Source organism: Acinonyx jubatus, chromosome B3, assembly GCF_027475565.1.
Source record: "Acinonyx jubatus isolate Ajub_Pintada_27869175 chromosome B3, VMU_Ajub_asm_v1.0, whole genome shotgun sequence".
In the NCBI taxonomy this organism is placed as follows: Eukaryota; Metazoa; Chordata; class Mammalia; order Carnivora; family Felidae; genus Acinonyx; species Acinonyx jubatus.
In genome coordinates, this window is record NC_069386.1 from 48,560,830 (window position 1) to 48,575,747 (window position 14,918).

General features: G+C 37.5%; 1 long non-coding RNA gene across 1 annotated transcript; it reads left to right on the forward strand.

The window, feature by feature from the left end:
• The first annotated feature begins 9,439 nt into the window (after nucleotides 1-9,439).
• On the forward strand, nucleotides 9,440-14,116 carry LOC128316197 (uncharacterized). Its single transcript, XR_008299789.1, has 3 exons — nucleotides 9,440-9,587; nucleotides 10,794-11,978; nucleotides 13,865-14,116. It is a non-coding gene; the product is annotated as an uncharacterized LOC128316197 (long non-coding RNA).
• Nucleotides 14,117-14,918: the final 802 nt, after the last annotated feature.

Sequence of the window (14,918 nt, forward strand, 5' to 3'; positions counted from 1 at the left end):
GTCCTATGACAACTGAGCCACCCAGGAGCCCCTCTCTGTATTTAAAAAAAATTTTGTTTATTTATTTTTGAGAGAGAGAGAGAGAGAGAGAGAGAGAACGAGCAGGGGAGGGACAGAGAAAGAGAGCGACACAGAAGCTGAAGCAGGCTCCAGGCTCTGAGCTGTCAGCACAGAGCCCAAAGCGGGGTTCAAACTCATGAACCACCATGAGATTATGACCTGAGCTGAAGTCAGATGCTTACCTAACTGAGCCACACAGGTGCCCCTTTCTCTGTATTTTTAAATTTATTACCCAAAGCAATGTATTTAATTTAATAAATCCAGGGAGATGAAAACAACAATAATAAAAATTCTCCACATTCCAAAACAAAACTAGAACAAACCACTAATGGCAGTTGGGTTGTGGACTGATTAGATGGGGATCCAGGCACTTTCTGGAGTTAAGACTATGGCTAGATAATAGCTCTAAAAAGAAAAACAGGGAAGACAAGGAAGGGAAAGGATTCAAGTAATGGAAAAGGTGTACTGATGGTTGTAACCACTCAATTCTGCAATTATAGTTAGAGAATAGGCACACACAATATGCAGACAAATGGATATGGCTATGCTCTTATAAAAATTTATTTACAAAAATCAGTCAGCGGGCTGGATTTAGCTCATATGCCACCATAGTTTTCTGACTTCTGTATCAGAGGAAAGGAAGGATTGAGGTAAAATTGGCAGTAATCTGGGATTTGACCAATCAGGCCTGCCTGGAGCAAAGAAGTTCTTTGCATTCAGGGGCTTCCAGTGATAAGTATTCTGGTTCCCTGTGATGCCTCGAGCTATACTACTATGAGCTACTGAGACCAAAACTGTGAGTTTCCTTCCATTAGCCATATTAATAATCACACCTCTTTGGGAAGGTGTGTGACTAATAAATTCAGTCAAAAGTTAAATATTTCAACTAACATAACTTACTTTAGATATTATATACAAAGGTGAATTTAGTTATTACCATCATAACCTCAAACAGAGAGCTGATGAGGAGAATGGGCCAGGCCAGGTCAGGCCAGGCCAGGCCAGTGGGAGTCTACTTCATTTCCTTGTGTCTTTCAAGGTGCTTGTATCATCCCTTCATTATGTCTGTCGCTTTGCTGACCTCCTTGCAAAACTCACTGTTTGAATTCATTCTTGATAATGCTTTTTTCTTTTGGGCCATTTCTTGCCTGCTTGGTCTCCATGCAAGGCAGGACCTCTCTCTTGCTTCCTTTGCTCTTCCTCCTGCTATTGGGACTTTAAGTTATCAGCCTGTCAATGGCTCTATCATTAGCACCCTTGATGTGTTATTTCTGTTGTGTAGATGCTTTCTCATTGCACTCACTTTGTGAGTCTTTATTTTCTGCTTCTCAGGACTATGCAGGCATGCATATAAAGGATGGTCCTGGAGTTGCCTTCCTAACAAAATCCATGAAAAGTATAGGGCCCTTTCTCTCAGTATAACCTTTAATTTTGGGGTAAAATAGGAGTCTGGGCTCCTATTAGTGGGCTGTCAGGGCAAAAGAAAGACTTTCATATATATTATCCTTATGTCTTGGATATTTTCTTGCCTCTTTATTTCAAAGCAACCTTGAAAGATGAGAAGATCAGAGTTTCTCAGTGCCCTGAGTGTTAGCATCTGTGGAAGAGCTGTTTGGTTGTATTTCTTTACTGCAGTTCCTATAGCTGTTTCTCCTGTCTAATGCTCCCTTGCAGGGGTGAACTTAAGAAGATGAAGTGTTCTGACACCGTCATGCTGAAGCCCAGTAGAGGGCCCTCAAGAGTCTTTTTTTTTTAATGCTAGAATATATCCTGCTGTGGATTCTGGCTCTGTTAGGGTCATTAGAGAACCTCACCCACCCAGAGAAGGTCCTAACAGAGGTGGAGAAAATTTTGTTGTATGGAATGATGTGTCATGAGATTTAAAAAATGTTCACCTTCCAGGAGAGTTCCCACTGCTGATATTATTTACGCAACTATTGATGTCTTTGTTTGCACTGAAATCACATGGTATCTTAGTTGTCAACATAAACTGAGAAGTAATAATGAAATATTAACCAAACTTTTTATGCTTGTGCTCTGGATTGTTCTATCTATGGGCAATAAGCTAAAAGGTTCATGGCATTATGTTGTAGATAAACTTGGATGAGAATAAATATTTTACAAATGTAGCATCAGAAGATTTATGAAATGGCCTTTTTGGGACTGATCCCAGTACCTGACCAAAGAGAAGAATGGCCTGATTGAAATGTGTTCTCTCATCCTAATGTTTGGAAATAGGCATGAGAGCACACGGTCCCAGAGTTCTCAGTTAGCTAAGCAGCTCATGTTGGCCCAAGAAGAGTATAAACTTGGTCCAAAAGCATTCCATTCAGTCTTGGGGAAGAGGTAAGACTCTTTCAGGTTTCCAGTGTTGGCCGTTAAACTTCATTTCATAAGTCTTGACTTTACAAACTTGAGTACCATGCCATGAGTGTTTAATTTAGTCAACCTCATTAAGAGTGACAAGAAAACTAGAAATAATTACAGATAATAAGAAGGCTACATTTTCTGTCTGTATTCAGGAGCAGTCATGAATAGGATACGAGGACACATAAAGGACTGCAGTTGAGGATCTGGTGAAATAAATATCAAGGAATGGAGAGGTCCCTTGAGGGGTTGGGAGAACCTACTGTTTTGGGGTTGGGCCCTACATGAAATACGTGGGAGGAAGATTTTTCCCAGCATGGAAGCCCAATCCAAACTTCTGATGGGATTATGGGTATCTACAGAGTATTATGGGGATTACTGGAATCTAATTCTCATAAGAATCATGGAAGAAGCCCATGGGGTTGAGCCACATATGTCCTTGTGCCCAACTCCATCCACTTGAGATATGCCTCAAAATCTAAATATAGGACCCTGGTGGGGTCTTTTATGAGGCTAGGGTTTTCCTGAGAAAAAAACTCTAGACTGAGTGAGTGAGGGAGGCAGGGTCTATCTTCCAGAATAGTGAAATGACAAGAGCACTAGCATCTTTTGGTCCTAGGGTTTTTAGACCTGGCTTTGCTTGTTTGCAGCAATGTAACCTTAAACAATTTACCTTTCTGTGTTTCATCTTCCTTCTTTTTCTAGAAAATTAGGGAGTAGTATTCCATAAGTTCCAAGATACCTTCTAGGGCTAGGTAAGGATTTGAAGAAAAAAATAAAAACTAACTAGCAAGGAGAGGTATGACTTCTTCAAATATGCCCCGGATGATCACTGGCTAGCATGGCCCCTACTGAGTACTCTCCTTTGCTTTTTTGGAAGTTAGTTGATTCCTATGTTATTGTTTTCCCCCTCTGTCTAAGCCAAGCCCTTCAGGTCTGAAATTTGGGGGAATTGTTGAACAAATGCCTCCTCCCAGTCTCCACAAATTATGGCTTTGAGTGAGTTCGATTCTTTTGGTCAAAACTTGCCAGTTATCCTTCATGCTACAGCCTATTTCAGGATCTGTCATCTAGCTGGTTGTAGTCATTCCTTGGCTCTCTTTTATAGACCAGGTCAGCCTATACTTTGTCAGTGGGTCTAATGAAGGCACAAAATGCAAAAGGAGACTTTATATGAGGAATAGTAAATATGTGACCCATGGGCTTCTCCTTCTGCTTCTGAGCTCATGACAACCTCAGAGTCCTTCTCAGCACAGTGTTCGAATCAGTAACTCCAGATTAAAGTTGGCTTATTAAATGAAACATGTGTCATCCATAGTCTTTATCTTAGTATTGCAATGACACCTCTGCCAATTTTGTTTAACTGTGTATTCCTAAAGCATACTGATTACCGGCCACAGGGAACCTAGTCCTCCATAACCCTCACTAAGATTTCCTGTATTCCCATCACCACATAGCCATCTTTGTTTTGTTATTGTCTATGTATGAGAATGATGCCTATCCAGTCTTCCATATGACTGTTAGTCCTTATCCCATGGGAAAACACACCTCTTCCACTTGCAAATATCTGTCAAAGGCCAATTACTATCAATACATAGCAGCTGGTGGGAGAAAATATGCTACCAAATGGTTTCCACGGTTTCAGTAAACTCTCATGAAATGTTCTGTTATAGAAGATGGTAATTTCAGTAGAATCCAATGACCCTTCTGTTGTATAGACTGCAAATGTTTAGTATTCATATATACTAATAAAAATATCTGAAAAGCTGTTTTTTTCATTTGGAAAAATTTCCAGATGTCATTTCAACATTACTATATGGATCACAATCTTGTTTTCAGGAAAGAAACTCAACTTAAGGTCAATTCTGACCTGTGCTTACTTGGAATCAAAGGATTAAAAAGCTAGTCTAAAAAATTTTGTTTCAACAATAATAAATATAGCATTATAGATGTCAGCTGCTGATATTGGATAAAGCAATACCCTCAAACTAACTATACTGTGAGTTTACCTCTTTCCCTTATAGGCATACACTTTTTAAGAATGTCTTTTGCAGTCTGCCACAAGGTATATTTGTATATTAATTTTCAATAAAGTCATCAGGAAAAGAATGGTTGGTACCTGATGGACAAATATAATTAAAAAAATCTTCTCTTAACCCAGAAATCCTCTTCACAAAGGTAACAGAGAAAGAAAACACATTTGTTAATGAATAAGCATTAGCCAGAATGTGCCACACGTGACAGGCAATTTGTTAAGAAATTGCAGATTGAAAGGAATCACACCCCCTTATAGAGTCAAGCAGATATGAACCATTACATATATGTTTTCAAGATAAACAATAACTGATTCTTAAATAAGAGGACTTGACAACACCATTTGTTACACATAATTCATGCTAACTTTACCTGGAAATTGGGGTGACCATCTGTGTTAGATAAATTGCTTTATCCAGAGAAAAATAAACTTCTTATCTCTTTATATCAAGAGGTAGTTCTGCAAATTTGAATATGGTGCCCACTGAAATTTGGCCCCTACTCTCTAACAGAGAGTGGGAGATGGGGGTGCTATCTTCTTTGATGTTGGCATTTCAAACAGATGTTTCCTTTTTAAAGTTTATTTATTTTCAGAGAGAGAGAGAGAGAGCATGAGTAAGACAGGGGCAGAGAGAGAGGGGGACAGAGGATCCAAAGTGGGCCCCATGCTAACAGCAGAGCGCCTGATGTGGGGCTCGAACTCAGGAACCATGAGATCATGACCTGAGACTAAACCCAGTTGCCTCCCCAACTCCCCTAAAAAACAAAGGTTCAAACAGATCATAACATAGACAAAAGACCAGCTGACAAAGGCCCATTTGGTCTTCAAAAGGATTTGTATACATTTCAAAGAGCTGAGAAAGTACTTACAATTTCAATTTTTTAAAGGTAAATGCTCAAGGAGAAAGGAAGAGAGGAAAATCTCTTCCCCTTATTTTCAACAGGGAGAATCAACTTATTTTTCATTTGTATTTGTGTTCACTCATCTAAACACTTGAGTAAGAGGAATCTAAGAAGGCTGAACAGAGCTGTAGGAGCCAAAATGGTGAAAGAAAAGAATGTACCTAGAAAATGGGAGACCAGGTATGTGGCTTACCCTTATACACCCAAACATTTCCTGGCAGTAAAGAGCTCTATTTGCCCAGGAAGGAAATGGAAACTCTAGGGATTAAAGGTGGTATAGAAGGGATGAGAAACCAGTTTCACTGAAGCCCAACCCACTGTTCTTTACATTCTTCTTCCCAAGCCTGTGAGCTAGAACTATTATTTAGTTGATTTCTTCCTGTTGATATTGAAGACATTTAATTATGCAGCTCCTTTCCATCTTTTCTATGTTTATTGTTCACTTTGTCCCAGTTTTTCTTCAAACCTCAGCTTATTACAGGTTTTAGCCAACATCATACCATTTTAAAAATAATTCTAAGACCTCTTTTATATTCATACTTAATGAGGCATCTTATTTCCAACTTTTCTACTTTTTTAGAGATTCTGGGGTCATCAGAGAACCTCCAGGGCACCTACCCTTGTCCCTCCTTATTTAGTCTTCTTTTTCCTGTTCTCATTTTGAAAACAATCTCATATAGCACTTATTTGAATATGTTTATTATTTAAGTCAAGATTTGATACTAGATAATAAAAATTATTTTAAAAATCTTCCAAATTTGTGAGTCACTTTCTTTTATGGAGACCAGGGTAAAGAATCAATTTTACCTTTCTTTTGAATGTCTTGGAATTTGGCTTCCCAGGTGGTATATATTCTTGACTGTATCAACTTCCCCTTTTGCCAGCTGTTGCAAAATCCAAGACTTTCCCTGAAGGGTTTGACATTTCTATTTAACCAAGTCTTTATTTCCTGTTAGAAAAGCAGTTTCATGGGTTACTTTCTATACTTTCAGAGAGAAACACATTTTAGAAGCAAAGTCCAGACTTTCACAGATAGGATTTGACCAAACGAGGTGTCTTGATTATTAATCACCTACGTCACTTGTAGAACATGTACTTAAAAAGTTAGTAATCTATATCAAGATTTCTTTACATATTTTTTCAATTCTCTATGTGATCTGTGGTATAATTATAGATTATATACTGCACCTTACAGCCCCATATTTCCTAAAACCAAATGCTCTGCAACTTCCTTCTACTCTCCAATGTATACATTTTCTTGTAGGTGTATATTTCCTTGACAATAATTTGTCATAATTTACAATGATTACAATAATTTACAATTTACAATGACAATAATTTGTCATACATACATAATTTATGATGTATTTCTCCTAATCAGCTGTTTTACTTGAATCTGGTCTCTATTTCCTCTGCTGTATTCCAGCTGTATCCTCCTAAGTAATCTTGATGAAATCTGTTGGGGAGATTTACTGCTTTCTACCTCATAGTCCACTTGTTTTAATACATTTTTTTAAATCATGCTGAAACTTCTATAATGGACAGAAATTGTCTTTGTATTTATTTTTCCCTATGGTGCCTGTCATAAGGTTTGATACATAGGTGGGTGATAACCATAAATAAAAGAGTGAAGATAAAGTCTGTTAGTACCAATTATGAATTAACATAAGACCAATATTTGAAAATATTTTTTTATTGTTAAGTTGTAATAGAGTAATCAGGGAAATAAGGAAACAGGATACTTAATTTAGAAGTGAAAACAGGACAAGTAGACAAAAATGAATGGACAACTCAGAGACAAAGATCAAACAAGAGTAGTGTAGGTATGTTTATAGGAATCAGAAACAACAACAACAAAAAGGAAATATATATAGGACAGAGTGATTTATAAACCAAAACTAGTTTAGAAGGACTTTTATAATTGGTTATTTTATCTATGAATCCATGTATGAGTAACACATGAGGCAATAGTGAGTGGAGCTCTTAACTACCAGTCTCATGATTCTGAGCAGAATTATGTCTGATAATCCCATGCTTTGGACTCTAGCTTCTCAGCCTTTGAATATATATTGTGGCTTATTTCAATGGTAAGTGGGACAGAAAAAAGGTACTTTTATTTATTTCCTTCATTAGGAGGATGGGAAAATATCCTGAGTTTAAAAACTGATTTTTAGAAAAAAACAGAAGCAAACAAAATCTTCCTTTGAATATTCAATGAGGTTAAGGCCTTAGTAAACTTTGTTTAGTTTAAATTTGTTATGAGCATATAGTAGATTACTTGAACTGAGGTGTATCTTCCAGTGATGGGCATGTTCTGCCAGGCACTTAACCTCTTTATTAAAATGATTACTAAAATAGCTCAAATTCAACAAGACATTTAAAGCAAGTTATAGGATACAAATACAATGTAAAATAAAGTGTCTTCACTTTTGAAGGATTTTGTCCCTTTTTAGATGAAGTTAATCATGGGTAGTATCTATGGAAGTATTTTGGGAATTAAAGGCCTTAGCTCTTAAATAAAAATCCTATTCCATAAGCTAATTCTGCCTATCCATTAGGCCAGCCTGGCCATGGCACAGAGGCTTTCCCAATTTGAAAAGTAAGATAAAAGCAGAATATGGGGAAAATCATATTGTTTGACCTGTGTGATGATGTCCCAGAAGCAGGAAGGGAGGGTGCTTCCTGTAAGTGGGTTCAGAGTAGGCAATCCATCCAGAGACCAGAAAACTTTTAGTTGTTGGAGGGAGAAATAAATTATCCCACCACTGTGCTCCAGATGCTCCTGAGGGTGCCATTTGGATGGAACTTCTTTCTGAGAAACAAATGAAAAACATGCTTTTCAACCCTCCTGGCCCATGCTTCTTTCAAGCATAGCTCTGATCCCCTCTTCTAGGAAACTGACTTGAGTTGCTGGGCCAGGTTAACTGGGTGTTAGCAATTCCATCCCCCAACCCCCACCCCGCTTCAACTTGTATTGAAATAAAAACCACTATTTGAAAATACAAACATAAGAAATAATTTTTTACCTTGTCAATTACAGGAGGCTCTTGGGATATTTTTTCTCTGCCTATAGTGACTTTTTTCCGCCTTTGGTGACTTTTTTTACTTTGGAAAGTTGCCACTCTTCCTTTTGCTGGCATTTCTCAGGTTGGTGTATAAATATGTTGGCAATTGTCTCTATACACCAGGAGTTTGGGTGGCGGCTGTGGTTGATCTCTTATTGACGATTTGCAATATGTGGTTCTGTACATGGGAATCTTTAATATCTACCTTTAAATAGGTAGATATTTATCTCTCAACCATCTTTCTAAATATCTTATATTTGGGAAAAATCCAAATTTATTTAAAAATGAACATATGTTAGCCTTTTTAAGTTAATTTGTTCATTAAGCAAATATTTGTTAATCACTCATCCATTCCTAGACACTCTCCCAGGCCCTGGAGATATAGAAATGAGCAAGACAGAGGTGGTAAAAAAATCTCATGGATCTTACATTGTAGAAAGAGAGGGGAGTGATGAGACTGAAAATGAATAAAGAAGTAAATATACAAATGCCATGATATAATTTAGGTAGCTATAAATGCTCTGAGAAAAACAAAATTGGGGGATAAGATTAAAAGTATTGGAAATGGGGTGAAAAACACCATTTTGTGTGGTCTAGAAAGATATCTATGGAAAAGTGACATTCAAGCTGAGACTCCAGTGACAGCCATGTCACTGTCTCTGGGGGTAGAGTATCCAGGTAGAGAGACTGTCAATGGCAAATCCTCATATAGAATGAACTTTGCAGTTCAAGAAACTGCAGGCCACTGTAACTGGAACTAATAAATGATGAGAAGAGTGGAAGGGATGGGATCTGAGAGGTAGTGTCTCAGGATGTCTTCACTTTAAGAAATTGAGAACTGTGACTCAGACTGGATTAGACAATAAGGAAATTATCTCACAGGGGATGTTTGAAGATAGGCCAGGCTCCAGGGTTAGTTGACATCATCAAAATGATCTATGACATCATTAAGATGCAGGTTTTCTCCACCTCTTTACTATGCTATCTTTTGGCAGCTTCCCTTATGACCTCAAGCTGGTTGCGGTTGGTTTAGATACTATACTCAAGCACAATACATGGAGGAGAAGAAGGGGATTCCCAGAAGCAAATCATCTAATTTCCTTTCTTGTATCATTTGGCTGAGTTTGGATCTCAAGCCCATTTGTTTAAAAAACAACGGTAAGAATGGAGTTACCATGTTTGTTTATTCTCAGTTGTTATCAAAATGTGGTCTCTGAAACAGTAACATGAGTATTACCTGAGAATTAATTAGAAATTTAAGACTTAACAGAGAAAAGGAAATATCATATATTTGCCCTTACATGTGAAACCTAAAAGCAAAACAAGACAAATGAATAAACAAAAAGTGGAATCAGGCCTATAAATATAGAGAACAAACTGATGGTTGCCAGAAGGAAGGAAATGGTGGGGGGAATGGGCATAATGGTTGAAGGGGATTGGGAGATACAAGCTTCCAGGTATGGAATGAATAAGTTACAGGGATAAAAGGTACAGAATAGGGAATATAATCAACGGTATTGTAAAACATTGTATGGTGACAGATGGTAGCTATACTTGTGGTGAGCATAGTATCACATATAGACTTACCAAGTCACTATGTTGTAAACCTGAAATTAAAGTAACATTGTGTCAACTATACTTCAATTTTAAAAAAGAAATGCAAGACGTACAGAATCAGAAATTCTGTAGGTGGCATCCAGTCATTAATGTTTTTATAAGACTTCCAGGTGATTCTGATGTACACTCAATTGTTATTCTTAGCTTTAAAGCATATAGCAAAGAGAACAAGGTATTAATTTGTGAGATATATGGGCAGTTGTAACCTGTCTCTAAGTTTGAGAAAGTCAAAGAAAAGTGATTAGCAATATTTCTACAGGTAAACACAGGCTAGGGAAGCTCATGCCAATTTTACCATGTCTTAAGGGAAAAGGAGAGAGGAAAGTAGATTTTAGTTATTCCTAGAACATTAAAGCAGTGCCTAGTCTAATTGGTGGCATAAATGAAAGGTCACCTGGGATTTGAATAAGATTAACTCAAACTCCCATTTCAAGCCCTGGAGCAATCCAGTGTCTTCCAGAAAGTTTATAACTTTTGGACGTGAGGTTTGTCTTCCTTCTTCTTCTTTTTAAAACTTTCAGAAAGCAGACATTATTTTTTTAGAACAGTTTTAAATTTAGAACAATTGAACAGATAGTACAGAGAGCTCCCAAATGCCACCCACCTGTTTCTCTATTATTAACATTTTATATTAGCGTGTTACATTTGTAATAATTAATGAACCAATTTTGAGATACTGTTTTTAACCTAAGCCCATAGTTTATTTAGATTTCCTTATTTTTATGCAATGTCCTTTTTCTGTTCCAGGATCCCATCCAGGGTGCCACCTTACAGTTAGTTGTTGTATGTTCCTCTTGGATATGATGGTATCTCAGGTTTTCTTGTTTTCCTGACAGTTTTGAGGAGTACTGGTCAGGTATATTGTAGGATGCTTTTCGAATGAAATTTGTTTTATGCTTTTCTTGTGATTAGACTAGGCTGATGGGTTTTTGGGAGAAAGACCAAAGACATAAAATGTCATTATCACTGAGGGCACACATCAGTATGATTTATGAATACTGATGTTGACCTTGATAATGTGGCTGAATTAGTGTTTCTCAGATTTCTCTATAGGGTGGAATATCTACATAATTTATTGGTAATTCTTCTGCATGGGAGATTTGTCTCTTTTCCCCATTTATTAATTTATTTAACCATCCATTTATGGTTTTTATTTTTTGGGTTATAATCCAACACTACTTTATTTTGTTGCTCAAATTATTTCAGCTTTGGCCACGAGGGACTCTTTCAGTTTGTTCCCGTGCCTCTTTAAATGCCACTGGAAGTTTTAGTTAGGGGAGAGAGATTCTTTGATATATCTGCTGAATAGAGAATAGATTGCAAACAAAAGCAAGAATAAATATAGGGAGGAATTTAACCTAGAGAAAACTGAAAATGGCTTGAACTAAAGTGGTAGCAATGGAGATAGTGAAAGGTGGCTGGATTTGGAATATGTTTCAGAGGTAGAATTCACAGTGTCAGCTGATGAATGGCATGTGGGGGTAGGGTAGAGAGCTGAAGGGAATGAAGGAGACAAATCATGGATAAAAGTAAAGGACCAAAGGCCCAAAGGATCAAGAGTAATAGGTGAGTGGTGGTGCTATCAGGTGAGGTAGGAAAGTTGGCAGAGGATCAGGTTTTGAGCTTGAAAGTAAATTTCTGTGCTGGGCATGTTAAATTTGAATGCCTATTAAACATGCTAGACACATTAAGTGAACAGCTCACAGGTTTGCAAGTTGATAAGTAGGTTTGAACACGGGGAAGGGTCATGGTTGGAGGTGTAAATTTGGGAATGCTTAGCACCTAGATTGTATTCAGAGTCATGATAATGGTATTTAGAGTTCTGTAGCTACATGATAATGCTTTTAGGGAGGGGAGAAAGACCCAATAAAGAAGACTATGAAAGAGAAACCAATAGAAAAAACCATGGAGTCCGATGTCATAGAAGCCAAGGTAAGAATGGATTCAGAAAGAATGGGTTTTCAGTAAGAATGGATTCTCAGTGCAGAATGCTGCTGAGAGATTAAGGAAGATGAAAGCAGAAGATTTCTCATAAATTTGGAAAAAGGGATGTAGGTGGTAATTTTGAAAAGAGCTATTTTAGTGGAGTGGTGGGGATGAAAGTTTGTTTAGAGTGGTTTCAGAAAGAGTAGATAGTGAGAAAGTAGAGAATGACTATTGGCAACTCTACATTAATTTTATTGTAAGAGGTATCAAAAAATGGGATAGTAGCTGTGAGGTAATGTGGGTGTTGGTTCACAAACCAGCCCTCTTAACTTGGAGGGCAAGGAGAGACTGAATAAAGAGGCAGACTATTCCAGATTGGTAGTTTTTTTTTTTAAGTTTGTTTGTTTGTTTGTTTGTTTATTTATTTAGAGAGAGCAAGCAGGGAGGGGCAGACAGAGGGAGAGATTGAATCTCAAGCAGGCTCCATGCTGTCAGCACAGAGCTGGATGCAGATCTGGATCTCATGAACCATGAAATCATGACCTGAGCTAAAACCAAGAATCCTCATGCTTGACTGACTAAGCTGCCCAGGCACCCCAACGTAGGTGGCAGGTTTTAATAAGCAAGGGAATTTGTTTATAAACCTCATCTTGGGCAGCTGAAAGATGAGTATATCTCTGCACCCACTTGCCAGAATCTTAAATGTTTATAAGGAGGCCTTAACTGGGTTCAGTCATGTAATATGTCCAGATGGTCTCAATGACACCTTATTCTCTCAAGGCTGTGTCCTTGGTCAGCCTCTAGTACAGGGAAGGCAAAGAAAATGCATATTCCAAGGACAAAAAAGTGAGCAATGAGTCTCTGATTGCCCCAGTCCAGCTTGGAGGTCAACCAGCTGTCACATCCTTTTGATGACCTCTTCAAATTTTTTTTAATGTTTATTTATATTTGAGAGAGAGTGAGAGAGCGCGTGCACATGCACACACTCATGTTGGGGAGGGGCAGAGAGAGACTGAGACAGAATTAGAAGCAGGCTCCAGGCTCTGACCTGTCAGCACAGAGCTTGATGCAGGGCTTGAACTCACAAGCCCTGAGTTCATGACCTGATCCGAAGTTGGATACTTAACCAAATGAGCCACCCAGGTTCCCCTTGGTGTCCTTTTTAAATAGTGGGCTCAAGGAAGATTTTTTTTTAAAGATATGAAATATTTAAGTATGCTTGTATGTCAGTGGGAATGATCCAGCAGAAAGAAGTAAAATGATAATTAGAGAAGAGAGGTGATTGTTGTTATTTAGCAGAAAACAAAGGGACTTCAGTATGGGATGGTTACATTTGAGAGGGAAAGAGGATATGAGAATGTCTGAATATTGAGAAGTCCTAGGAATTAAAGAGAGTAAGTAAAATATGCTAAAGGCAAACTTTAACTTAAATTTAGGACTTGGGTTGCTACAATTCTGGTGTTTAAATCTGTAGCTAAGTCTGGATAGACATCATTTCTGCATGTATCTTAAACTGAAGGGTTGTATAGGGATGAGTGTCCTGAAAAGATGCAAAGAAATACAAATGAAAGTAAGCTAAATTGAAAAGCATGCTGGCTAAAAATTTACCAAGGGAGATTGTAGGAATTAACTATAGCAAGATAGCAGGAGTATAAACAACAAAAAAAGGGACATTGAAAAAAAATCAAATGACAATTTTAATTGGCTTCTGAAGGGGAGATAACTTGGATCAAATTCAAAGTCAGAGAGGAAGGAAGAAGGTTAATTGGACATGGTTATTTATAAGTTTGTATGTCTTAAATTTCTTTGTCTATGAAAGTACCAACTATGTTATGCTTACGTAGGCAAGAATTGTGTATGAAAAAACTAAGCACATTCTGGTGATTTTTCAGAAGTATACTGACAGTATCACCTTTGAAGAATTGCATTGTGACCCTTTCAAGACAAGAATGAGAACTCTGCAGTTGACAATGTGGCCTGAGGGAAGAAAAAGAGAAGGACAATTACCAGGATGCGGGAGTAGCACATGTGCCACGCCACATCATTCCAGACACTACATTCCCCCTTCCCAATACCTCATTTCCACCCTGTATGCATACGAATATTTCTTTCAAAGATGGTAAAGAAGAAGGTAGCTATTTTTGAAAGCTGATAGAATGGGATGGTCAAGAATTTGGGCCTTGGGGTAAATTGTCTGTGTTTCTTCTCAGTTTTATTACTCATTATTTAACATTTTTCAGCTAAAACTTTCTCATCCAATTATAATAACAACAGTACTCTCATATTCCGTGAGATTAGTGTGAGGTTTACATCCAAATCATACCCAGAATCATACCTTTTTAAAGAAAAAATACTTTCATATATGGAAGAGGAAGCAAATAACAAATGATGAACTACAGTGTCTAAGGTGTTTTATGTACATTATAATATTTATTATTGTTATAAGTCTTGGAGTTAGTTGGTTTTGTCTCCATTTTACAAATGAGAAAACAGACGTTGATCAAGGTAATTATCCAAATCCACTCAACCAGAGGGTTAAACCCCTGTCTGTCTGATTTATAAACTATGCTTTTTCCCTTACGTAATGCTACCATTCACTTCACTGATTTTAAGTTGAGGCCCAAAATAAATTAAATAACCAACATAATTGTGATTTGTATTTGTTTTGGCATACTGTTTACATAGGCATGCCCACTGCTATTCCCACTATTAATTTTAGAAGTGTTTTTCAATGTTGGCTGCAAATTGGAATCATCTAGGCAGATTAACACCATTATTGGCCTGGATCTGATGCAGAGTTTCTGAATGGATTGTTTTGTAGACATTTTTAAGCTCTCTAGGTCATTCTAATGTACAGCCAAGATTAAGAAGAATTGCAATAAAGGAAACTCGATTCCCCACAGCCTTTTTGAGCCGCAGTGGTTATTTTTTTGGGTCATATGATCC